Raw genomic sequence first — 25,816 nt, 5'->3', positions numbered from 1 at the left:
ATAGATCAAGCTTGCATCCCCCACCTCTTTCTTTCTCTCTCTGTGAGTGTGTGTGTGTGTGCGCACTGGGGGCCATCAGTGCCACATGGTTACAGTCCACCAGGCATGGTCAGCCATGCGTAAAGAGAGGGGGAAACTGACAGCTCCCAACAAAAGCAGCATGACAACTGAATGCTTTGTTTGCCAGTGATTGTAATGACTTATTATAATTGGTCTGCTTATCTTATATAATACACAATTGTGCATGATTGGAATGATTCCAGTTTTTTCTTGTCACATTCCTCCCCTCACCCTCTTTTTTTTTGTGTGCGTGGCGTGAAGTAGGATGACAGTGTGTAATTGATGTGACAAGCCAGAAACGCTTTTGCCATCCTCTTTTTGAAAGCAGCAGGATGTGTTTGGTGCTGTTTTGTAAAATTATTAGGTTGGAATGCATTCTGCCTCATTATCGTGGAGGTGGAAAATGTAACTATAAATGAATCATTAAATTATTCTACTGACATGAAGCAAGTGATTCTAATTGGCAAGGCTTTAAATGTTATCTGTCTTTCTTTTTTTCCCTCAAGAGCTGATGAATGCCTGCTTGGTTTGACTTTGGTGGGGAGCAAGGCGAGCTTTACAGTTAAAAGAGGCTAAACGGATGACAAGCGTTTGGTTGTACGGTAAGCCCGCATTATGATGCTTAGACATGAATGAGGATGTGAAGCTGCACCAGATCGACTCACTGCACAAGCTCCATGTGGTGATAAGATGCTCAGGCTTGGTTTCGCCACTGCTGTCTGTCACACACAGGGGCTTTTGGAGGTGACATCGCTAACATCAATCATCCGACACCTATATAAAACGATTTTGGATGGTTTACACATCTTAAAAGACACTGGCTAAAGAAAGGTTCTAGATTTAGATAAGTAGTAGTGAGTGATTACAGTATTGTTTGGTTCAAAAGTTTGGAGTCAGTAAGACTGATCAAAAGTGACAAAGACATTTACATTGTTTAAAAATATTTCTATTTCAAAAAAAAATTCAACAAATGCTGTTCTTTTGAGCATTATATTAATCAAAGAATCCTGGTAAAATATTAAGCAGCTAAATTGTTTCTAATATCACTGTTTATATTATTTGTGTGTGTATATATATATATATATATATATATATATGTATGTATGTATGTGTGTGTGTATGTATATGTGTGTGTGTATATGTATGTATATATATATATATATATATATAAATGTATATATATAAATAAAATTAAAAAATATATGTATGTATATGTATGTGTATATATATATATATATATATATATATATATATATATATATGTGTATACATATATGTGTATATATATATATATATATATATATATATATACATTATAAATTATTATAAAAAAAAAAATCTTTGTTTTTATTATCTTCTGATGGGCCTACTTGCAACTTACCCCACAATCCCCCGCATCTTGGTTACAAAAGCTTTTCCTTTTGAAATTAATAATAGAAATATACAGTACATACAAGTCAGGCACAAGGACAGCTTAATTTAAAACCTATTTATGATATGCACAATGCAGGACAAAGGATCTGCAATCAACCAATCTTATCCAACATCAATGCACTGTAATGACTCTCAAACAATGGTAGAAACAGTTAGGGGTTCGTTTCAAGTCTACACACACTCACACACACGAGCACTCTCTAATGGACGCCAATTGCAGTAGATCTGGATCTCTCCGCGCATCTATTGCTGGGTTTGGTCTTTGATCAGCAGTGTGGCACAAACTGAAAATCCTGCACAGCGAATGACCAACAACAGACCCATTTAGGATGACATATTGGTCTAGGCTGTCCAAGTCTTGGCTCACAGAGATGAATTGTGGTGGGTAGATATTTTTATGTGTCTTCCGCTGTACTACACTATTCAAGTATGTTTTCTGTATTTATAGGTTGTGAGCAATACTGTTCTCAGTGGTGGTTTGTGGATTTGGTGTGCGGTGGCTCTCTGTGTCATTTGAGTGATTTGCAGTGAGATTTGTAGTGATAGCCATCAGATCAGTTCAGCCTCCCCCTGCAGATTATGGGCTGCTATAACTGCTGATTATGATGGCAGGTTGCTGTTGGGGAGAGATAAGAGATTACACACAAGGCACAAAACTTGGTGTGTGTGTGGTTGAATACTCGAAGTTTTATTGGATGGTACCAATGATTCACGTCTGGCATCTTACTTGTAATCAAACCTGCAGGGTCTGACTAAAGACCAACTACACAATAAATCACAGAGCAACCTCTGAGGACTTGTATTCTGTTTTTATTATTATATAATATCTCAGCCATAAGTTATAATCAGACTAGTGCCTGAAAAGAGTCTTTCTATTAATAAAAGAATCCACAAAACTCTCTTATTTGTAATAATAAGAAATGTTTATTGAGCAGCAAATCAGCATTTTATAATGTTTTCTGAAGGATCATGTGACACTGAAGACTTGAGTAATGATGCTGAAAATTCAGCTTTGCCATCAAAGGAATAAATTAAAAAATATATATGAAAGAGAAAAGTTTTTTTATATATATATATTATTTCACAATACCGTTTTACAGCTTTTTTTATCAAATAAATGCAGTTTCGGTGAGCCTAAGAGACTTATTTCAAAAACATTAAATATATATAAAAATATGATAACAATGTTGACATTATTATTATTACTATTGTTATTAACTCTGTCTGGAGTCAAGGTCACAATTTGGAGGAAAACCTTTGAATCAACTTTACTGGAGTTGAATTGCTCAAGAGTGCAAATTAAAATTTAAAACCTACAAAAGACAGATAGCAGCTATCTAAAGTTCATTGTAAAATATACTAAAATGTTAGCTTAGAACTGCTTTAGTTTGTTGTTCCTAGCATGATATTTTATCATTTTACACATCAAATGTCACAGCAATGGGCTCCATGAATCCACATGTAAATTTCAAACTGATAGTTGCGGTGTAGACTAGCAACTAGCTCCAAATGTTTTTCACTTAAAAAATTATTTCAAATATTGCAAAGGTGAAATGGTAATTAGATCCTAAAACCTCTGAGCAAGTATGTTGTATAAATTGCCATATTATTACTACTTTGTTTTGTTTTTGTTTTCTATTTCTTTTGTACATGTAAACGGCATTAATAATTATAATAATAATAAAGATTTGCAGTATATAGCAATTACTTCTTTTTAGGAGGAAAGTTCACCCAAAAAAATTTCTGTCATCCTGTATGACTAAAAGAAGATATGCTGAACATTTTTTCTAATCTCTTTGTCAGTACAATGAAAGTTAATGTGGTTCACCAGAAGAAAGAATGTCATACAGGTTTGGAACTAAATGAAGTAAGTGATGTTTTAAAACTTCATATTTGGCCAAACTATCTATAAATATAATGCCAGCATGTGCCATTTAACCATCTTAGTGTTGTCCTATGGCCATCATAAAGATAATATGAATTGCATAATATATTGAATTAGTTTTTTAGTTAGATATTGTATTAATCGAACTAGTAGCATAGGTTAAGGATTGTGAACAATGACCTGGGCCCATGTCTGATGATCAGTGGTCCCTTGAGCCCCGTATCTCTCATAGATACAGGTGCATCATTAGAGTAGAAACAACAGAGCAATGGAGGACAGTGTCACCTTTCCTGCAAACCATATTATTTTACCTCAGGCGGAAAGTTGCCCAGCAGACAGACTACCTGCCAGGCCCCCTGGGGAGCCCACTCTCCTTGTCTCCATTCTCTCTTTCTTCCCTGACTACTCGCGTCTCCCCTGAGAGTGCTTTCTTGCCTAACCTCCTGAGTGAGACTCACATTAGCTGACATTTCCAGCAGCTCCGAGCCGAGGCTGCTCCCTGCCGAAGAAGAGCAGATTTATCACACCCAAATGTGCGCCACCTGTCTGCCTCCCTCCCCCATGCCACCTCGCCACTGCCACCAGTCACCATTATGGCACGTCGCTCAACGGGAAGCGGTAATACCCTCTCAGTCTCTCTTATCATAAACAGCCAATGTGTCATTTTTATTAAGGCTGAGACATGAGACTGTGGCTTACAGATCATACTGCCTTGGCAGATTTCATGCTTGACATATGCGAATACGCCACAAAGTCAAAATGAAACCTGACATATCAGAAGGTATCATTTTAAATCTATTACTTGAACAGATTCGGGACTAAAGAGCTTTGCCGCGTGTGATATCATGTCCTGAAGGTGGCTGTGTATAATAAAAAAGCAAAGCGCAATATTAAACACTCACATCTGGCTTGCATTAATAAAAGCAGGTTGGTATAAGTAATTGAATTTGCTTTGACGTCAAGCACCTTGACAGTGAATCCCTTAGGTGTGAAAACCATGATTCTTGAGGTTTTCTTCTATTACACCTGCATGAAACTCGGCTCAAAGTTTCTGCTATAAAGCGCTATATAAATAAAGGTGACTTTAAAATCATATTTGAGAAATAAGTAAGGGTGACGCCTTCGACGCTCTGCCTTCGTCCAGTTGAGGTTAGGAGCGTGTGCAGAACGTGTGCACACAGGGAGACAGATGGCCTGGCACTCAAACAGAAAGGTCACGGAGGCAACCGTGTCCATGCTGGCTGTGCACATTCATTAGGAGGGCAAGAGAGCTGCGGGAACCTCCAGAGCACAAATTAATCAGCTCTGCATGGGATATATGGGCCCTTTAATCCATCACACTCTGCATTCCACTGATATATTAAGGTTATTAATAAAGACAAATTTGGATTGCATTTCAAACCATGATATATGCACCCGTGAGTAATGTGCCACAATTGGGAGCTATTTTTAAATGAATGAAAACTGAGATATGTGGGAAAAGATGTAATATTCGCATTACTTTTGGAGTAAGTGCTAACCACAGTGGACGTTAACACATTCTGAAGCACTGGAAAGATTTGTGTTAGGGGCTGACAGTTGATTTAAAATTGTAATTGTTCATGTGTTATAATAATATGTTATTAATGTTGTATAATTATAATGATATTATTCACACATAGGTTCATTTTAATTTATAAAAATTATATTGTTCATTGCCAAGTTTGTTCATATATTATTTCATTATAAATTTGTTATTGCATTGACTAATGATAAGTTTAGAACCTTATTGTGAAGTGTTGTTGCTTTCAGTATATTGTTGTTTTATTTCCATATCTTTGAACATAAGCCTATCACTGGCTTACAGTCCAAAACAGTCCACTATTCAACTTGTCAATCTGTCAGAGGATACATTTATAGGCCTTTTTATTACTATTATTGGTCTATGAACACGTCTTTGGCTGTTGCATTACATCTTGTTGCTTTTTTGCCGCTTCACTCCATAAACGATACGTATTTAAGACACTGTCAACTTAAAATCATTTTTCGAGATTCTGTTTCATTCCGTTGCACTCCATCCAGCTGGTTTTGAATGAGAAAACACATCCAGCTGACAATTGACAGTCCTAATTTGTATATAATTTGCATATTACACATCACTACACATTATTAATTGTCTGGTTGTACATCATTTTTTTTATCTTATGAATGTGAAATTTCATTAAAAAAAGACCATCTCAAAACAAAACTAGGCTGTAAGCCTGGAAGAGCAAAAAAAAAAAAGAAGTGGTATCAAGAATTCATATTAAAAAATACGAGGGATGGTAATATCATAGCTTATTCTCACTTTTTTCTCATCTCTCTCTATATCCTTTGTGAGTGTGTCTGCAGGCTGTGGCAGGTGAGAATTGGGGGTGAGGGTTCTAAGAATTCATTATAGACAAATGATTACAAATCTCTCTCCAATGAGCTTTTTTAATCAGAGGTGGCAGCGGAGGGTGTTAATTCATTCTGTGGGAGGGAAAGAAGGAAGAGGAGATTGGAAGGGTAGACTCTTTTCTCATGGGCTCCTCGTCTATAATTTAACCACCGCGTGCAGGAAGAGAGAAATCGCACTCATCTCTCCCGCAGCCCGCTGCACTTAAGTCCACCGCGTAGAGGAGAGCGTTTATAGGCTGATTATGTTTTTGGATCAGAGGGAGAAACTAATTAGATTTGCTGTAGACTTTTCAAGGCCTGATTTGATCTCAGGTTGGAAGATCACCAGTGACTGAAGTGCATTTGTTAATCAGGATTTTGTTGATTTGTTGTGTAAGAAACTCAATCTCGTCACGCATCCTGTCGCAAAGCCCTTACGCCAAGTCCACATCTTATTTGTTGTTGCAAATGTAAGATGTTAATGACACTCAAGCTGTTTACTTAAGCCGAAAATAAGCCCAAAAGACACTTTCTCCCCCTTTTCCGTCCCCGCGTTCCCTTTATTTCTCGGCTAAAATCTGGGCTTTGGAGCTCAGTGCTGGAATGAGCAGCTCCCAGATGCCATCCCTGCTTAATAGTGTCTCTGAGCTCCCCTCACCACCCAGGTTGGCACCCACTACAAAGAGTGAGGTTGGCAGTAGCTGTGAGAGACTGGAGGAGATTACCACACATGCTGCTTAGACTCAGTCCATACTGCATTCATTGAGGATTAGACCTCATCACAACCTACAGCCCTGGTTTGTGGCCTGCAGCGGCACTCTGTAAAAGCCGGCTGCCTACCTGGTGCCATCCGTCTGCCTGGTCCATTTATCTGGCTTTATCTGATACGCATGGCCCACTGTTTAGGCCCCAGGGGTGGAAGACACATTAGCAGATAAAGAGACGAAGGGTATTGCTTTCATATACGGCTATGGGAGGGGCCGGCCTGGTTAGTGGAAATGGATTCCGAGTGCATGTATACATTTGTTTTTCTTTTTCACATTGCATGATATATAAATGAGAGCGACTTTATGGTCAATCTCTTCCATTAGAGAGATAAGTTGTTCAAACTTTTCCATCTGCAGCGAGCAGGTCTTATTGCAATTATGATCAGGGGTGCACATAACTGGTGCGCAGCAGAAAACGTGTGAAGCGCTTTTGAGTGCCAACATTTTTGGGGACAGGGACACGTTTACTTACTGGAGTAGGATTTTTCTCCATCTCTGGTTAGATAGCAATCATGATGATGAGTGTGTTCATTAATTATTTGGGGTGCAACGGATCGCAATTGAACCGTGATCCGTACGGACCAGGGCCCCACGGTTCGGCACGCATGTGATTCGCGGATTAACTGCTAAATTTAACCATCATAGAGTGAAAGTTTATCATTTGGACGTGTTTTTTCTTGTCAATTTACACATCCAAATGATTTTAAACGAGGAAGAAGAGGTGAAAATCTGGACTCTGCACACACAGAGAGTGAGAGAGAGAGAAGCGTTTTCAGACAGCGCTCGAACGCTCAATTGATTCCTGCGTTTTCTTGCACTTGAATGGACACATACACACAAAATTATGTCAAAACACCCGTTTCAGCAAGTATTCTCTCGGTTATGTCATTAATAAGTGAACACTGAACAGTTGAGTAAGAAACTGGATGTGTGTCAGTACATGTGTCTGTCTTAAAGTGACAGCAGCCTAATATTGATGCTGTTGTCTATGTCATTAATGTTAACAAAATAAAAAAAAAATACAGCTTTTACAAAGATGAACCTATATTTAATTTCTACAGTGAACAAAGTGTTATTATACATTTAGGCAGCTTGTAGAATAAGTGTGCCACGTAAAGTGTGAGTACCAAGCATCATCTCCAGGTGCTCTCTTGAGAACCAGACCAAAAAATGTATGTGCACCCCAGATTATGATCATGCATAGCTGTTTACCTCTTTAGTTAAAGAGATCACCCAAAAAATTACAATTACAAAAACCTGCATGACTTTCTTTTTTCTGTTGAATGTAAAATTATGTTTCGGATGCCGCTGACTTTCACTGTAAGAAAAAAAAAATCTATAGAAAAACATTCTTCTGTTAAGTTTATGGACATTACCTTCAAACATAAAAAAAAAAAAACAGTGAAAATCCAGTGTGGATTTCATATTCACATGGTGCTTTGGGCCAAAAAACTTAAACATCCTTTAAAAATGCATAAAGTTTTGGATCAGGCAAGTAAAAGAATTTTCACCCTAATTCACTTTCTGTGTCATTTTATGGCGAGTATATTTTAAAACTCCACAGGAGAGTGTATTCTAGCTAAACTTTCAGTGCATTATTGTAATGTACCCCTCCTCTCTGTAAATAGCTTGCTTTAGACAGATTATTACGAGTGTTTAATGCCACGTGAATGTAGAGTTTAAAAAAGCAGAGAAAATCGAGCCAGATGAAATGGTCCGTCGCGTGAATTGGCAGCCGTCCACGTTGTAAGTGTAAATATAAACAGCATTAAACTAGGGTTGCAAATATTGAGTCCCTTGATACTAATGAGAGTGCTTTGCAGAGAGTGGGCCAGGATTACTGAGAGGCCATTCACTGGTCCGCTCTCTAAATGCTATGCATTGTAATGGGAATCTTGTTTTCATGCTGGATGCAGTCCCCTTCAGCTGCCTTCTATTCTGACAGATGCAAGCAGATTTTTTCCTGAAACTGGATCTCTGTCCTGCACTGTCACAGTGCGTTCTTTTTCCTTTCATTTAGGAGTAAGGTCAGCCTCCTGTGGATAGAGGTCCTGCACTCACACACACACTCCGGCCTGTTATTTCTATCTGTTGTGGTCTGTTCTAATGACCCTGCCCACTCAATCTCGTGTTCGGGAGGGCAGCACGACCGTAAATGTGTTGATGTGAAATCATCATAGCGTGTCAGCATGTGGGCTGCGGTTCTGTCAGAGCACACGGCATCTAAAAGAGCTAGACTTCACTACACACTAATTAATGGGCTGAACTTTCCAGTGAGATTGCGCAATTTTCCCGGCAATGGCTATATTTGCATCTGCTGTGTGGGCTAAGGAGGGTATTTATAGGTAAAAAATATTAGCCGAGGTGTCATGCAACTGATTTTGATATCCAGTTACGTAAGTGTTAAGAGAAGGTCAGAGAACTTTGAACTCCATTAGTATAAATGTGGCGCATAATGATGTGCATGCTGATTTTATTTTCTGATTGTGAGTTGCACGTTTAGAGAGGTTTAATTGGAGGGGAACGACAATGAATGATGATCACTCACCTTGAAGTAAAATATTATTAGCAATGTCCATCCCATTCCAATTTCGTCATTACTGCTTTTTTGTTGCGTAGAATAGAGTGCATTAGTTTCCGTCCACTTTGGATTTTTTAGTGTCCATGTTGTTGTTCTTTTTTCAGTGGCATAGTTTTTCAATTCATTTTCTCAATTTTTTTTTTTTTTGTGTATCTTTTTATAAGATATGAACCAAGCCAACCAGCTATTAGGTGAATTATAACATTACAAACTTTGATTTAATTCAACACTGTAAAGAATTATATGATCAATAAGTCATGACAACATATGTTTTGAATAATGTAACTCATCAAAATAAGTTTCATGTAAAGTTTCAAATACAAATTTCCAATTTTTTTTATAAGTTATACAAGATTCAACTCATGTTTTTAAGTCAATTTAATGTGATTTAAGTTGAAATGACTTAAACATCCAAGTAAATTGTACTTGAACTATTTGCAAATCGGACAAAAAGACACGTACAAGACTGTGTACTTAACGGCTTTAGTGAGGGAAAGAACTACAATCCCATGAAGCGTTGTAAATTATATAACCAAATTAAAAACTATGGTGAAATATAAAACTGTTCATTTAAGCTAAAGTTGTTGATTTATATCTATAAACAGTACATTTTAAGTTTATTGCAAAATATGCATATATTTACAAATATTAAAGCATTAGACACCGACTTAATTACATCATTCACAGTGCTTGATGGGAATGAATATTCCCTACAGAGCTCTTTTGGTGCGATTTGCTTGCCCATTACTCTCTGACTGGTGAATATTTCTGTACAACATATTGGTTAATGTAATTTTTCACCCCACATTCCTCTGTTAAATATGATTATTTAAAAAAATAAGTTGAAATAATGTGAACAGATGGCTACAGCATAAGCATACACCATCAATTAACAACCTCCGAGCTCACAATAGGTTTGTCTTTAAAGTTTCCCTATGGAGAAAATGAATGTTTTTACTGACTGTTTCACTCTATAAATACTCATACAGATTTGAGGGCGAGTAAAAAAAATAGCGATCGTATATCCAAAAATGAACAATCTGTTCATGTGTCATTTGCCTTATCAGTGTCATGATTCACCACATTCACTTTCTGAAGTTGACATGGTCAGGATGATCAAAGCGAATACTATAGTAAACTATACAGCACCGTTTGTTGGCCCATCTGGAGACAGTCCTAAGCACTATCTGCTCATCTCTGCTCATCTCTGCCATCGCATGAGTATAATCGACTCTTGCTGAGCTGTAGAGGGTGGCATGAGGACGAAGGGGCTGGGCTTGAGGGTGCTGAAAACCAAGCTCTCAGGGTACATGGGGAGTCCTTGTCTTTCACAGCAGGGCACTGTTGTCACCTCTTCTCCTCTCCCTCTCTCTGTGTGTGATAGCAGAGGGCTCTGAGCAGCTGAAGTCAGTGCTGGCCATCAGCGAGGGATTGTGTGTCTGCTCTGCCTGCCTGTGTGAACTGTAAAAGAAGCCTGCATTGGCAGGAACATGCCTGCACCCTTTATATATAGGTAGTTGACGCAAAAACGATTGCATAGACCTGTTTTGTCAACAGATTTTAGATTAAATATAAATTATTGCAATGCATAAGTAAAAGTGTATACTATAGGTGCTGCTTGTAGAGCATTATTAATCGTGATTAATGTTAAATTCTTCACTACAGTTCAAAATGTTAAGTTTCTTTTTTTATAAAGATTCAGTCTTGCTATTACACATTTTAAAATAATTGTAAAATATATTAATAAATTTTAAAATATATTAAATTAGAAAACAGTTTATTTTATTTTGTAATAATATTTCACAATATTACTGTATTTTTTATCAAATAAATGCAGATTTGGTGAGCATAAGAGTGTATATAATGCATTTAAAAAAAAAGTTTATAATTAAGTATAAATTAATTAATAAAATGCTTAGCAGATTTCATTAATTATGAAATAATTATGAAATTTAAAAAAACATACTGGAAAATAAAACAGTTATAAAAGGAATCAAAAGAGATATAAAGATGATACAGTTATAAAATGACTTAAAAGAGTAAAATGATGATACATACTGATAAACTTCTCATCTGGCAGTGTATCATATTTCTCACAGCTGCTTGTTTTACTGTGAGATTTTCCAATGTTGATTGTACTGTGTCTATGGTGTTCTTTCGGCGCGCCTAAGAACAATAGCATATAAAGTAGTATTAGCCTAGATAAACAAATAAAAACCAAACTGGTTCATGAGACATAGTGCATTAACTAATGTTAACAATCCTTAATGTAAAGTGTTTTTAAAAGTATAATTAAAAAAACTATTTTTCTTAAAAGTACATATATTCTACTTCGACTCTCAATTAATATAATGTGACTTAATAATTAGAGCAAAAACCTAAATATTTGTAGTGGCAGGTCACATGTCGGACATGTCAACGCTGTTTCTAGCTTGCAGTTCTAAATGTTTGCTTTACTGTTTCAGCTTCACAATGACTCCGTTCCACTTTGGCATGCGACCGCATATAAAAAGGCAACACTCGATATTACAAACTTCCTGGAAATGCCAACATGCGAATATGTAAGTAGCTTCAGAGCTAAGCGTTTTTTCGCCCCCCCTCCCTTGTGGTCCTGAGCAGTGTTTGTGTATTTTAAGTGCCTCTGAGAGTATAAAACTAGCAGCCGTTCTAGCAGGCCAGGGCAGACTGCGGGTGTCTGGTATCATGTTGAATTAAAGCACTGTCAACACATTGAGAATGGCAGGGTCACATTTCGTCTCGCTCCCAGCCTGCAGTTATGTGGGCAGATGAACACAGTTGCCTACTGCACATTAGACACACACAATTAGAACCCTGTGATCTGCAGTGGGATTGCACTATTCTTTTTACTTGTTGTTTGCTTTTGTGCAGTTTTGTACGGTTCTGTTCAATACACGACAACCAGAGATGATTTTCGATCCAAATTCCCCTTGTCACCGACTGTCAAGCTTTGTTTACTGAATATTCCCTGTAAAGACATAAAGTAGGATTGAATGCCATTTCTTATTGATGACATCAAATGAGAAAGGATGACATCTTTTGTCCCGCTGCATTACCGTCAGTATGAATTATTAAGGATCTGGAGGGGTGGTTGGCGGCTGTTGCACTGCGGTGCCGCGTTTTAGTATTGATGTATTACGACACCATGTCATGTCTATAAAGGGGTGTTTCTGCTTCAAGGGCGAGAAGTGCGGCCCTCCCCTTTCTCTCTCTCTCTCTCTCTCTCTCTCACTGTTTTCATATCTCTCTCACTCCGGCTCCATTCCTCTTTATCACTGTACTGCAGGGTTCTGCTTAGAGGAGCAACTATGGAAGCTTGTTTAATTAAAAGCAATCACAACTTTTTATCTCACAATTCTAGCCATTCTTCTTTTTTCTCTGAATTCTGAGTTTACATTTAGCAGTTATGTTTGTTTGTTTGTGTTTGTGTGTGTGTGTGTGTGTGTGTGTGTGTGTGTGTGTGTGTGTGTGTGTGTGTGTGTTAGTGTGTGTGTGTGTCCACCATGGTATCAAAAAAGGAATCGCAAATTTCAAAGTTTAATCGCAAAGTTTACATCTCGCAATTATGACTTTTTTCTCAGAATTATAAGTTTACATTTCGCAATTCGCGAAATTTCACTGTTCTGTTTTGTGTGTGTGTGTCTGCCATGGAATACAAAAAAATGGAAAGTAATCAACTTTTTATCTCACAATTGCGAGTTTATATCGCACAACTAGAAGCTATAAACTCATAAACTAGAGTTTACATCTTGTAATTCAGTTTTTTGCTGTTGTTTTCACCTCGGAATTAAAAAAAATGTCCCCTTTGTTTCAATCTCAGTTACAATTTATAAACTCTGAGTTAATGTCTTGCAATTCTGACTCTTTTTTTTTGCTTCATTTTTTTCTCAAATGTGCGAGAAAAAGTCTGTGATATATATAATAATAAATGACACAACAACAAAGGAGTTATGGCCCCGATATACAATTTACGAAGAGAAATCGTAAAACGATGTAACATCATTTCAAACAAAATCAGGTCTTTTGGACAACACTTCTTTTGGAGTTCTTTTTGGGAGTTTGAAACTTTCTGGAAAAGTTCGCTTCGGCTGGTAAACACCTTTGTACTACCATTGGTCCGTGGCTATTATGTACTAAGTAGGTGTGTGCTGAGGCTCCGCCTTCTTTCACATAGAAATCTTCTCCGCTTCATTTCTCCTGTTCAAGTCCGTTGACTGAGAGCTGCTTTATAGTAGAAAATGAAGTTGTACTTCTAATGAAACGAGACACTGACACTGTTTTTCATGTTAAATATAGTAAAGCTTCTTGATTTTAAGCAATCTATTGTATGAAGTGCAATAGCCAATAAACAACCGTGTCGTGAATTTACCTGAGTGCCGAATTGCAGAGCTTGTGAAAACAAGACATAAGACATTTGAAAAACAAACATTGCCATTCAGATGCTTTTCTTATGCTTTATTAATATGCTTGCTGTTTACTCAGTTTTGTTGTGTTTATTTTGTTATTGTGAGGAAAGCATGCAGCACATATTTACATATTCATCTAAATGTCACTCTCGGCTGTGTGGGTGGCGTCAGATGTTCGCTAACAGTATATTGCTGCTCACGTATTTCGAACTTCGTTTTACCCCTAAACGAAGAACGAAAAAGAACTTTGCCGTGAGTATATGGGGCCTTTAGTGAAAATCACTTCCAGAGCCCTTCTCCTGTGTGGGAAGATAAATGTCAACCTTCAGCTTATTAGGCCTGACAGCTCAACCACTGTCCCCGGTCACTCATACATTATAGACAAAAAAAAATCTCTCACTGGAGAGAGAACCGCTGGCCTTAAAGCATGCATGCATGTTTATCTGAGCCAACCAGGTACAATCAAGCTGAATTAAATGTGGCTTGATTTAGTTCTCATGTTCTGATTTGTTTGTTGTCTGCACAATCTGCAGTTTTCCGGTGAGCTGTATTTGTGCACACGCTGTTTTTTTTCCCCCTGGAGATTGTTGCTTGAAGGTGACATCTGTCTGCAGCTCTGTCAGTGCACTATAAATATGCCTGTGCAGTAGGTGTGTGTGAAAGTGTACACGTTTGTCTACGTGTGTGACAGAGAGCACAGTTGATCAGATGGTATGGGCTGAGTTCAACGGCATACCTGCTACCCGTTCTGTCACCTCCATAGAGCTCTTCATTATTGTGGCAGCTCCCTTCTGTACGCAGGTCCAGACATGGCTGAGCCCCAGGCAAAACACAATCTACACATAAACACACAGGCACACACAGGGGAAGAAACAAACTTTGGCCTGTGTAAGCAAATAAAGTGACTGTATTTGGTTGGCTGGCTGGATGTGGAACAAATAGCACACTTCAATTGTAGTGAAAATCATATATTATCTGGCACCTTATTCGGGGTGTCTATTTACACTAAGTGCAAATAGCCCGCCTTGTTGGCCGAGGCTATTTACACTAACTCCGCCCACTGACGTCTGGTTGGGCCAGACAAAATTAAGGAAGTCATTATTAAGGCGCGTGGCAGAAAGTTTTGACGCGATTCGACCCTAGTTCGAATCTGTCTTTTGCCGAACTTGCTCTACTCCCTTTTCCCATCACATATCAGATCAGAAAGGCATTTATTTTAAATAAAAATGTGAAAAATATTTGAAACTGGAAAAAGTGTCTAACGTGTGTTTAATAATAAAGTGTTTAAAGTTAGGGGCATGTGTAGGGAGGACTTTATTGTCATGGCGTCATCCATTTAATCATTTTGATAAACATAATCATTTACACTCTGTGTTATTATTATACCGTTTAATGTACAAACAACACTGAGGTGCAAATAGTATCTGCCACTCTTTTTGTGTAAATAGCATCTAACTGCTATACTCAGCCTATTGCAAAGAAAATACAATACAGAATATATCGCTATTTTCTCTTAAAAATAGTATATCGCTAAGAAAATGCTGCTATTTTCACTTAGTATGAATAGAATCTATTTCTATTTAAACTTGGTGTAAATAGCAGCTATTGCTATTTGCACTATTTGCACTTAGTGGACAAAATCTTTAGCCTTTGTTGATTTGTCTGCTTACTATGTGATATTGTATCTTCAACTTTTTTTTACTTTAAATTGCAGCCGAGAAAGGAGTTTTTGTGGCTTTTAGTTGATGTTATTGGCTAGCTTACTCCTAAATGTTGACAAAATAAACTTTTAGCTGATTTTTAAAAAAGAAATTAGTACTTTTATTCCGATAGAATGCTTTAAATTGATCGAAAGTGATCGTAAAGACATTTATGTAGAAAAAAAGATATTTCAAAGAAATACTGTTCTTTTGAACTTTCTAATCATTAAAGAATCCTGAAAAAAATGATCAGTGTCCACAGCAAAATTAATCAGCACAGCCATTTTCAACAGTGATAACAATAGTAAATGTGAGCACCAAATCAGCATATTATAATGATTTCATGTGGGATCATGTGACACTAAATACTATATAAAAATTCAGCTTTACCATCTCAGGAATAAATATAATAAAATATAAAACCCTGCCTTGATAAACATAAACATATAAATCTTCTTTCAAAAACTTCACTGTACTTACCAAAAACCGAATCAAACTGACCACAAATTTTTTAAACTGTTGTGCCATAGAATTTCCATAGAAATGTTCTTGTTTGTTTTTTTATACAAAATGGTCATAAAGGACACACAATACTGATTGTTTCACAGCAACATTCTTACATCTTCACTATATTATGAATTTCATCATCACAATGAATTTTATCATCATGAATACATTCCTTAGACTGCATCGTTTGGCTTCCCTGTGAAGGACGTCTTTACTGGCCCTGTGAGGAATGTGATACAGAACCACAATGGCTGTTTTGTCTGTCAGAAAGAACTGTTTGGGGTTAAGATGTGGTCTGTTAGGTCTTGTTGACTGTGTAATGTTTGAATTATCTGAAATGAGGCTGTTCCAGTATGTTCAGCATATGTATTTGTACGTGTGTGGCAGAGTAAAAACACAGAGACAAATTACATGTTTCCATTAAGTAAGTCAAGAGCGTGAGTGAAATGAATGCACTGAGGTTCTCTGCTAAAGATGGCCTCACTTTCAGTCTACAGCATGTTTGTCAGCAGGTTGCTATACTTATGACCCTCACAATGTGTGTCAGTGTGGCTTTTGCCCGAACTCGACTTTATACGGAAGAAAAAAAGGGTTTTCTTCATGTAAACATTTTCATTGGAAAGATTTCTCCAACCACCTAAGGCCTGCTGTGGTTTTTGGCATAAGAGCTGGGCTCTTGGCATTTTTAGGATATGAGAGGTTTGTCTTGGCTAACTCGACTGGCCTTATGTCTACAAATGTACTCTCTGTCTCATTGAGAGAAAGATTAATGTTGATGTTTCGGCCTAGCGTTGGGGGGGGGGGGAGGTAAATTTACCATACGTCTCCAGGGAGGACACATGTTTATTCTGCCATCTCTGCATAAACAAAAGTGGCACATGCGTCACAGGTGTCAAGCACTCACGGAGATCACTGCAGGCTTGACTCTGTTTGATGGGCAGGGCTATTAAACCAGCACTGTGCAATTTCCATCCAGGTTTCTTTTTTTATTTACACTTCAACCGATTTTTATGTCATGTTTATGGTGGGGGTTTTTTTTTACGCGTAATAGCTCTAATTCAGAAGAACCATGTAAAAACTGTGTAAAGTGTTTCTGTTCGTTTATGAATAACCGTTTATAGTCTACTTACTTCTTGGTCGGTCTTATGAAAATATTGTGTCAGAATGTTGCAAGAAGAGGGGCACATAGCATGATTTAATGGATTAATTCAACCCTGGGTCTGCCTTTTATCAGCTTTATTTATTTTTTAAAGTACACTGGTGAGGGTGCCCGCTTTTTTCCTTTGGGGTCATGAGCCCTGCTCAGGGTTTGAGGAAATGAAAACAATCCCATAGTCGCTGTTTTAAAAACTGAACATCCTGAGTTTCTAAAGCCCCTTATAAAGAGAATAAATGTCATCACTCCAGATATTTTTGATTCCTTTAGTCATTGAAGGGAGAGAATGAGGTAATTTGAGGGCTTTTGGGTTTTGCACTCACAGGCAAATAAAAATCTGAAATTGCGTGACCATCAAAGACCCTTCTCCTCCTTCTCTCCCAGTTCCCCTGCTGCCACGTGGATGTGGGCATGACATGTATCACTAGCAGTCTGTAAATTGAGGAACAATTTCCCATCTAATCCCTGCCTTCATATTCTTCATCATTTTCAACCTTGACACGTCATGCTCGCTGAGAACCATTGAGCAGTCAAGCATTTTTTCTGCATTGAGCAGTCAAACACTTTTCCCGCTCTCTCAGAGTCCTTTGATACTTCAGTGGCAGTGCAATATCTTTTATGTTTGTAAATTAGATTCAGAAGGTCACCGTGCCTCGTGTCTCTGTCAGTGAGACTGTATGGAAAACGACGAACCTTTCTTTAATCTCTTTTATCTGGAATCATTCATGTCATGTTGGCTTCTCTAAACTGATGCTTAGATATGGATGAAGGCCTTTGGCACTTTGGCATATACAAAGATGTCTCTAATGGCTCTCAGTCTGTGGTGAAAGAGAACTGCTGTCACACTGGATTTATATGCAAGTCTTTAAGTATTTTTATAACAGTAAATGCAACTGAGAAAATATTATGTTTTTCTGCACACTGTATTTATATTTTCAGTGTGTGCATTTGCTTTGAATTGTAGGTGTCACAGAACGAGCGCTTTATATCAATGCAAAATTGTACAGGTCTGAAAATACAGTATATCATACATGTAAATAAATTGCCAATGTAATTAATTCATCTAAAGACTAGCAAGACGTGTTTTTTCCCCAATTATTTTCCCAAGTCCACTGTTCTCTGTACTTTTTATATACTATTTTGTTTCATTATATGTTATACAAAATATATAATAAAAATTCTATTTTCTATGCATGTGTTATAATGATGTGTATAACATGATATATAAGATATTATAATGTTTCACACTGCAAAGATTTGGACCTGTGGAAGTCATGTCTGTCAGTGCAGTGTTGTAATGCTGGTGTGTATGCAGGTATAATATTTATGTTTTCGCTCATCTGTGTCACGTAGACTCACTGATTGGATGCTGTGCTTCAGACACTTGGAGGACCTGTTTTGTTTACAGATGAAGATTTGTTTACTATGGTACGTTCAGTTTGCTCTTGAAAGCTAAAATATTGCAAATATTAGGGAAAACAACTTAAAAGTGAGCAAAGAAAAGATAGAATGTCAACTCATGCCATATTTGAATAAGTAGGCTATATAAAATATTATCCATCACAGCATAAGCATCATGCCAATTCAAAATTGAACCCTCAGATTTTAAATTCAGCTTGCAAAATGCACACAAATAAATTAAGTTTCATGATTTTATAGATAAAAAAGGGTATGTGTGTCTGAAATGCTATGGCAAAATGTCACACACAAAAAATGCATAATGATCCAACGTCAAAGAAACACTTTCACTGTTTATAACGGCAGATTGTTTTAACTAACAGTTGCCAGCAGTTGTCTCGCTGTGAGCCCAAAGGAGAATAACATGACCATCATGCTCACTGTCAGCTCTGGAAGATGACCAACAAACTAAACAACTGAGAGAGAGAGAGAGAGAGAGAGAGAGAGAGAGAGAGACCTGGTTAACCGTACACTATGGGGACAAAATGTCCCCACAAAGATTTAACCCCACACTATGGGGACAAAATGTCCCCACAAAGATGGCAATATCAGAAATCCTTGTCCTTATGGGGACAGTTTTTGGCCCCGATGAGGAAACCAGCTTATATAAGCTAACTTATGTTTTTTGAAAATGTAAAAATGCAGCAAGTTTTCTGTGATGGGTAAGTTTAGGGGTAGAGTTAGTGTAAGGGAAGATAATATACAGTTTGTACAGAATAAAAATCATTATGTCTATGGAAAGTCCCCATAAAACATGAAAACACAACGTGTGTGTGTGTGTGAGAGAGAACGAGAACGAGGGCACATGAAAAATAGAGTAGGCAATGTCATTGGATAGATGACCAAATATGGCCTGACCATGTGATTAGACCCCAGGGTCGTTGGCTAAGTCACTTCAAGTTTTATGTCTGGCCTTTTAATTATTCATCAAGGTATTGCTTGGGATGTAACCTCATTTAGAGCAGGCTCCAGGGCCAGGCCATGTGGTGTTAACACTGCACTGTGATCAGATTAACCACAGAGATGACTGCCAAGGGGAAGCGATACTGCGCGGCCTGGCGCAGGTCTGGAGACTTCAATTGGCTCGCATTAGCAGGGCTTCAAGTGTGCTTTGGATGTCTATTTGATGTTGAGGGACTGCGGTTAAGGCTGCAGGGGCTTGGGGCCATTTTAACTGCGCTTCACTATTTGCTCCTGTCATCGGATCGAGCTAAGCACAGGTATTTGGAAGAGAGAAAGCAGGAGATAGATTTTTAAGGGCGTGCAGTATAGATGTGGAGAGTGAGGGTAGCAGACGAAGGCTTTAATGAGCTTAAAGAAAGAATGGAGCACGATGTACCCGCCTGGGACAGATTGGCTGCACTCCCACATTCTCTGACCTCTGAGGTGGTGGCAGTAGATAATAGGTGAGCTGTCACTGAAACTGATCCAAGATCAGCAGAGAACTATAATTTCCTCCCTCATCAACCAAGTCAATAAAAACAATGGAGACCTCTGAAGTGGCACACAGCTACATGCTAATTTGTGGCAAATGATTTTACAGTGGAAGGATAAATGGGAGATTTCTTGGATAAATCCTCACAATGTCGTTATGTTGCTCTGCCTCGCTGCCAAGTTCACCTTCTGGGAGTGAATTCACCGGTGGGCTAGCATCAACTCAGACTAATTAAAGCTGACTGACACTAGCGTGATGCTAGCAGAAGGTGCCCTGGCAAGAAGCAGCACCTCCCCGCTAGTATTTGTCCAACACGAACTGTTGAGTTGATGCCCCTGCGTGTGAACTCCTACAAGGTGTTGGATGTTGCTCTTTTGCGGTGATCTACGATCGCTCTCTTCTGCCCCCGTCTGATGCCTTAATCACTGACCTGATAAGATCAACCTGTGAGGGATAGTTGATCCAAAGATTCAAATTCAATCATTATTCACTCATCCTCATGTCACTCCAAAAATATATGTTTTTATTTTATTTTAAGCACAAAATTTCGGAGAATTTCTGAAGTCTTAATGCAGCTGATTTGTCGTTAAGCCCCCCCCCCCCCCCCCCCCCCCCAAAAAAAAACGTAAAAAAGCATAAAACGTAGTAGTGCATATGACTACACTACAAGTTTGGGGTTGTTACAAATTATTTTTATTTTTTTTAAGTCTCTTACACTCACCAAGGACTTACAAAAATCTAGTAAAAATAATATTATTAAATATTACAATTTAATAATACAATATATTTTAATATTTAAAAAAATTATAATTTTTAAAAGCTGGATCATTACTCCAGTCTTCAGTGTCACATGATCTTTCAGAATTCATTCTAATATGCTGATTTGCTGCTCAAGAATCTTATTATTATCGATGTTGAAAACAGCTGCTGATCAATATTTTTGTGGAAACCGTGATTTAAAAAAAAATCAGGATTCAGGAACAGCGTTTATTTGAAATGGATATCTTTGGCAACATAATGAATGTCTTTTAATATAATTTTTGATCAATTGAAAAATAAATGCATCGTACTGACCACAAACTTTTGAGTGAAAGTATATGAGGGTAAGTAAATAATAACTTTCAATGATTATTGATGTAAATAATTATTTTCAAAGGAGAATGCTTCTTTAAGAGGGTTCTTTTTTTCTCTCAGGAACTTTTTCTGTTTCTGTTATCAATAACGCTATAGTGGGATATTGTGCTCTGTGATCAGTGTGAGATGAAAACACATTCAAACTCAAAGCACGTAGACAGGATGTTTACCTTCCACTTCTTTGTCCAGCTTATCTTACCACTTCTTGTTCTTTATCCTTATCTTTGTGTGTGTGTCTGTGTGTGTGTCTTTGTGTTTGTGCATTCCTGCTTTAACAAAATCGTTGTCTTTACCGCCTTCAGATGGAAAGTGCACAGACCCAGTGCACAAGTGGATTTCTAAAAATGTAGTGCATCTTCCTATAATAACAGCTTTAGAATATAAAACAAATGCTATTTTTGTCTATGTTGACATATCCTCCCCTCTGTCCATCCCTTGGTATTTTCCCAATGACGCATAAACGTTCCCTGTTCGCCCATCAACCCCTATCATGCACATCCAGGTAATGCTAATGAGTGACGCTGCCATGGAAATGTGTGACGAATGGCGCTTTCACGCTGCCTTAGATCTGGCCCTCGGCCGTGCCATTTCCTGTTCCCTGAGCCACTCGCCACTCAAAGCCTGACACTGATATCCACCATCTGCTCCACAACGACGGGACAAATCGCACACAGAGCCCTTCAATTTCCCCCCGCTGCCATTAAAGACAACTGATTCAATAGAGACCGAGAGTGCAGGCATGTGGGACTAATCTGTGAGGCAGCGCTGGAAAAACAACTCCTGCCCTGTAATTGACAAATGTCAGCCCACAGCACTTCTGCGCATTCATTAAAAGAAGGAAACCTTGTAATCCAGAATTTCATCGTGTCCAATGAATGCATTGTGTCTGCTGACAGGGAAGTTTATTTGCACCCAATTTACTGAAAGAATGATGCAAATCAGAAAGTGCTCTTGCTGCACTATGGAACTGTTTTATGTACTTGATTATAGTGCTCTTCTCTCACTTGATGGATTACTGCTTCCATAAAATGTTCACCCCCCCCCCCCCCCCAAATACATCTAATATAATTGCAAACATTTTTATAAAATACTGTCTGATTTCTGTGCAAGCTGTCAGTATATTTTGTAAAATTGTATTATTTTATTTTTTGCAATAATATTTTAAAATAAAAAAATGTAATGCAATTGGCTGATGCTTTTATCTGAAGCGACTTCACAGAATATCCGTTTCTCATTCATTATGCTGGAACTAATATTAGAACTTTATTCTGACTAAATTAGTCTTTTATTACACACCTCGCTGTCAAATGTTAACCTAAACAGACAATTACCATGTTATGGAAAGCTCTCACGCAGCATGGGGGGTAATGACTGTCAACAGACTCTCCAGCATGTACATATAATGGGAAAAGCAGAAGCCCCTTTGAGCTCAGGAAGAGGTTCCGTATTACACCCAGAAGTGCCTTACAGATGTCCCGGAGAAGTGTAAGCAGATCCAGGGAGCACATCCTGAAAGAGCCCTTACAGGAAACCCGGCCAGATGGAACATCCTGTGTCATAAATAGTGAGTGAACTGTGAGCACAATAAAGCTCCTCATACACCACATCAGATGACTAGTGTTTTTTAAATTCATGACAACAATGATTAGGGCGTGGATTGTGAAAATAGCTACATCCTGCTCATGACTTAACGTCTTCCTACGAAACACTAAAGGATTTATTATGGCAAACGCATCAATTATGGAAAAAATAATGGGGGCATGTATACAAGTGGAAAAAATAATTGTATGTGTATGATATCTTAAGATATCAGAAATGTACTCTTCTACAGTCAAATGGTCATAACTAGGCCCTGAATTCTGCACCAGTGGAATTCATAAGAAAACTGCAGAATTAGAACATGCTTTCATTAATTTGATAGTGCTTACATTATCAAATATTGGTTGATATTACAGAATTTTTTATTTATTGAATACAGTGTTATTATGCATACTCAAAATGAACCTATTCATGACCCCAAATGTATTAATATTGAATTACTAATTATGTTAATGCTCGGTTCTCTGTGTTACATCATCACAGTAGAGAAAAGCAAGTTACACTAACGTTCAAAGGTTTTGGGGTCAGTACGATTTATTTTTTTATTAATACTCACAGTTTCCACAAAAATATTAAGCAGCGCAACTGTTTTCAACATTGATAATAATAAGAAATGTTTCTTGAGCAGCATATCAGAAGACTGGAGTGATGGCTGTTGAGAATTCGGCTTTGCTGTCACAGGAAATTATATTTTAAAGTATGTAAAAATAGAAAACTATTATTTTAAATTATAACTGTACTTTAGATCAAATAAATGTAGCCTTGGAGAGCATACTGGACTTCTTTCAAAAACATTTTAAAACTTTTGAGCGATAGTGTAGATGTACACTATCATACATTGTGGCCCTCAGGTAAATTTTTAAGTGGTAAGAGACATATTAGAGTAGTTTGACCCCATGAATGTGTAAATGAAAAAGTAGACATCCGAATTGTATTGTAATTTAAATTTGTGCCTGGATATCTAAATGTGTGTTTAATTGCTTACAGAGAGCATTTGGTGTTCTGCAGCAGCAGAGTTTGGCATAGCAGTGCGGTGCTCAGTGGTTGCTTCAAACATTGGCCTCTTTTCCAAAGGAGAACTAATTTAGTGCAGGCAGGCTTCACAGCCAGCAGTGCTTCACTTCTAACAAGAGCAGGGTGCCTGCAGTGCTCTGATACAACCATGTGCTTAGCTAAAACATGAAGCTCTTTTATACTGCAGCAGACAGTCAGAGATGTATTAAAAATGCATTAAAGCAAATTACGTCATTATAACACCATACCTAACTTTATATGTACAGAAATATGTCAGTACTGTGGAATACATGATATGCAGTGAATTACCTGACGCAAAACTGTATTATACAAACCTACTAATTATTATGCAGTGATGTCATTAGATGCGCTAAGCTGTGGTGTTTAAATAGGAGACTTGAGTTTGTGTCCAGTCTGTGCCATGCCTTGATTCCAAAACCCTCTGAACCTCCCTGGTTTAACATGGTTAATTAAGTAGCTTCAGGTTTTGCTATCTATCCGCATCCCTGCGCAGGCTTTGTATGTCTTTGTATGGGCATATTTTATCTCCTCCACTGCACCGCTGTAATATTCCCTTTATTGAGTGCATATCGCTTTTGTTCAGAAATATGAAGGTAAGTCAGGCCTTTGTCTGAGAGAACCGATGATGAATAACTCCCAAGGCCCATTTGGGGCCTGGCTTGTGTTAACGGCTTGTACGCCTAGATTTTCAGGGCGGCGCTGCTCTTTTCAATTGACGCTCGCCGCAATAAAGGAGCGAACATTATAATAACCCAGCTGAAAGAGACGTCGGGTTAGCCGAGCGACAGCACTGGCAGCTATGCACGGGCAGAGTGCCGTGATCCGCCAGGATTATCCGCGGTGGTGGTGTGGCAGGCGCTAAGGGAGCGGGGCTTTTATTATGGAGTGTTTTATTGCTGACGGGGGTAAGACTGGCAGGGGAGGAGATGCAATAAAAGGCAGCTGTAAAATATTGCGCCCTGAGCTTCCAGTTGTCTTGTCGCTTGGTGGAAGAATTACAGTGCAGTTGTGGGGGTGATTGAAGGAGGGTATGTGTATCTTGTCTATGAGTTTAATGTGCATATACAAACAAGTGGGGTTATACATGTGTGTGTGTGTGTACTGGGTGTCAGGCAGAAAGCTGAAGTAGGTGTTAATATTGGAGTTAGGCCTCTGGAATATAATAATAACAATCCTGAAATATCTTTACCTGTGGCGTTGCGAGATATATGGCAATGACCTAAACCTAATTTCACTTTCTACTCAGACACACACAATATTGTATGTGTGAAAGATACTGAGCTCTGCTGAAAAATAGCTACATCTTTAGCTTGTATATTAGCGCTTTAGTAAGGTGGCACGTTTGTAGCTGACTGACCCGCTTGGACCACCTAGAAAGCAGCTGCTATATTCCAAAACACACTTTAAGCTGGGTTTTCCAGAAGGGCGAACTGACTGGCATTTTAACACGCTGTCACCTCTGTTTTAGGACTTAAAAAAGGTCTGGCTATAATTAAGTGACCCAAATATCTCGCATCAATCTGCAGTGCAGGGGCGTTAGTGGAGCCATGCGTGAAATGTAAGAGAGTAATAAATCAGTCTTATGCTTGTTATTACATTGAGTTTAAAGCACTGTGACTGAGTAAATCAAAATAATAGACACACTTGCTTGCTGGTTAGTTCAAGCTCATCACTGGCAGTCACACTAGTGTGCGTGTGTGTGTGCGTGTGTGTGTGTGTGTGTGTGTTTGTTTAACCTACATTAAACCTACTCAAGGATAGTAAAACCTGTTTAGTGTAAGGGGATAGAATATACAGTTTGTAGACTATAAAAACCATTACGCCTATGGAGAGTCCCCACAAAGATACCACAGCCTATTGTGTGTGTGTGTAAGTGCATGCAACTTAGAACTTTTGTAGCTTGTAAATATTAATTAAGTAAAGTGATTGGGCAAGATTAGGAACAGTCGGGTTCTGGAAGTGAAAATGCCAATCGAATTTTCTTCACAGCGGAATTGATTTTTAACGATAAACCATTCAAGACAGACCTACTGTGAGCTCAGAGGTTGTTAATCTATGGTATATGCTTTTGTTGAAGCCATCTGCCCACATTATCTCAACCTATTTTTTAAGTAATAATTTTCAACAGCGGAATTCCAGGTGTAAAACTACATTACCCATGATTCTGCAAAGAAATCTCCACCAATCAGAGAATCGAAACAAACAAATCATGCCATAAGAACCACCCACTCCCATGAAGCGCCG

General features: G+C 38.1%; 1 long non-coding RNA gene across 1 annotated transcript in view; it reads right to left on the bottom strand.

Annotated features, from left to right (window-relative positions):
• Positions 1-25,816, bottom strand: part of LOC309507584 — a 116,427-nt gene that overhangs the window by 78,885 nt on the left and 11,726 nt on the right. The window contains exon 2 of the long non-coding RNA XR_014209195.1: positions 14,285-14,384. This is a non-coding gene — a long non-coding RNA (uncharacterized lncRNA). The remainder of the gene's footprint in view (positions 1-14,284; positions 14,385-25,816) is intronic.

Source organism: Leuciscus leuciscus (genome assembly GCF_965113295.1).
Source record: "Leuciscus leuciscus genome assembly, chromosome: 10".
NCBI lineage: Eukaryota > Metazoa > Chordata > Actinopteri > Cypriniformes > Leuciscidae > Leuciscus > Leuciscus leuciscus.
This window is presented reverse-complemented; position numbering and strand designations above follow the sequence as displayed.